The sequence below is a fragment of the Penaeus monodon genome, chromosome 36 (genome assembly GCF_015228065.2).
Source record: "Penaeus monodon isolate SGIC_2016 chromosome 36, NSTDA_Pmon_1, whole genome shotgun sequence".
NCBI lineage: Eukaryota > Metazoa > Arthropoda > Malacostraca > Decapoda > Penaeidae > Penaeus > Penaeus monodon.
Window position 1 is genome coordinate 34,678,224 of NC_051421.1, and position 2,500 is coordinate 34,680,723.

The window sequence follows — 2,500 nt, forward strand, 5'->3', positions numbered from 1 at the left end:
GTGTGTGTGTGTGTGTGCATGTGTGTGTGTGTGTGTGTGTACATATATATGCATATATATATATATATATATATATATATATATATATATATATATATATATATATATATATATATATATATATACCCTCAGTCGATGTCGACTATGGCATTATTGTTAATGCCTGGACGAAAGAATGTGATGTGCAAGCTGTTGCCCATGCAGCATGGGGTTAATGGGCAGCTAGAGGGAGGTGGACCTTGACAGTCCTCCCCCTCCCCAGATAAATTCACTGTCAACAAACCGTAAAAACGGAAATGCTGCCCCTCTCATCCAAGTGAGGCGGGCTGTGGATCCCAGTGGGAGGGTGACTGCTCAGTCGAAGGATGGGAATGGGAGTTACTCGTTCTGCCTGGGCCCTGGCAGGCGCCAACCCAGTGTGAAGCTGGGGCAAAGCACGTGGCATCCCCACAGTCGGATGTTGGGCCCCACATCCTCCCTCCCCCCCCCCCCTTTATATGGCTCAACGTCGACAGGGGTAGCAGCAAGAACAACTGCCTTAGGTGTCCTCTTGGGGACTGAGAAGTCCTGGCAGCGGCACGATCAGTATCGCTTGGTACACTTACTACTGGTCGGGCCGGGGCAATGGTCACCTTCTCCAGAGAGTATCTGTAGCTGACTTCAACTTTCTGAAGTAGAGGTCTCTCCAGTTGATGAGCATATTATGGCATTGAGGCTTTCTCTTATTGCTGTGTGCGTTCCTACTGATGTCTGCAAACTCAATGAGAAAGAGGCATCCTACACCAAACTCACATCTGAGGCAGATAAATGCCTCTGCGAGACATTCACATTGCACTGGGCGACTTCAGGACGATATCTAGCTGTGATCAAGTTGGCTGTGAGATGTCTTTTCGTTCCCATGGCTTTGGAGCTGATCTCAGTAGCAAGAACAACCTCCTTCTCTGAGACTTTGCTGGGTCTCAGAGACTGAGGTTTTCTGGCTGTTGATACCAGTGCTAAAACCAGCATGGTGGATTTGGTATAGCAATACGAGTACTGTGGCCATGGAGAAAAACTACATCCTTGTTAGCACTCGCTGGAGGATCCTACAGAACTAGTGCATAGTTCTGTGGTACTGACCATAGATTAGTTGTAGCTACCCTACAGGTCCACTTCAAAACCTGCCATTTCCTAGTAAATGACCTTCATATTGCCTACCAAGCCCTGAGAAAACTGATGACTGCAGTCTGCTCAATGGATGCACAGATTATCTCAGATCAAGTTGGGGTTCGTGAATGTTTGGCTGAGTATTTTGAGCAGCTGTACAAAGTAGACCCTCCAACAATTGGTTTGGATGAATGTGGCGTCACAATACCTGTGTAGGGCTACCGATCAACGAGGAAAATCCTGCCCTAATTGAGGTTAGAAATGTGATCTGTAAGCTGGAGGGTGGTAAAGCTCTGGGAATATGCAATATCCATACTGAATTGCTATAGAATGGGGTGAACCTATGGCACGGAGTATGCAGACTGTCCTGGCTGCCGTCTGACTCCGTTTCCCCAGACCTGTTGATGGGCATAGTAATCCCTCTCTGGAAAGGGAAGGGGAATCATTGGGACTGTAGCAACTACCATGGCATCCCACTGCTAAGTACCAGGCAAGGTTTTCACCCACATTCTTCTGAAAAGGATCTGTGATCCCATACTATGGCACCAGAGACAAAAGCAGTCTCTATTCACTCATGACAAGTCCACAATAGATCACATTTTAGTGCTTCAAGTCATTGTAGAACACCATCGGGAGTTTGGCCATGGGCTGCTTGCAGCCTACATCGACCTCAAGAAGGCATCTGACTCAGTGCATCACAAATCCCTTTGGGAGATGCTGAGAATTCTAAAACGGATTATTGTGGTGGGGGCCTGTCAAGCTTCTTCCGTTAACTCATGAGTGAGACAAGGCTGTGTCCTTGCACCAACACTTTTCAATACTTGTATGAACTACTATCCAGCTATTGCTCAAAGTAACTGCGAAGCAACATTGGCAATATCAAGGTCACAGACCTCGACTTTGCTGATGATGTTGCTATCCTATCTGAGTCTCTGGTATCTCTGGTGGCCGCTCTTAATGCATTTGGCAATGAGGCGAAGCCATTGGGCCTAGAAGTCTGGACCAAGCAGAAAGACCAAGTTACGTGTCTTTAAGGCTTCTCTATGTAAGTGAAACCTGGATGCCCTGCATTACCTTGGAGTCCCGCCTCAATGCCTATTGTAGCAGGTCCCTACACCAGATCATAGGGTAAAGTTAGGACCTGTTACTTGCATAATCCATGTACCTAGCTCGTTTCCGTGAGGATGAACCTGCCCATCAAGTTGTCTCTTCACGAGAAAATCCTGGATGGAGGAAGCCCGTGGGACGACCTAGGAATTGGTGGCTTGAGCAGATCGACCAGACAGTCACAAGGATCTAGAGATGGGCCAAGGGCTTGGTGACGACAAGCCCTTGGCCACACACACACACACAC

At 47.6% G+C, this 2,500-nt stretch overlaps 1 protein-coding gene across 3 annotated transcripts in view; it reads right to left on the minus strand.

The window, feature by feature from the left end:
• Positions 1-2,500, minus strand: part of LOC119595468 (oxysterol-binding protein-related protein 1-like) — a 119,356-nt gene that overhangs the window by 6,561 nt on the left and 110,295 nt on the right. The gene's annotated exons all lie outside the window — the stretch shown is intronic.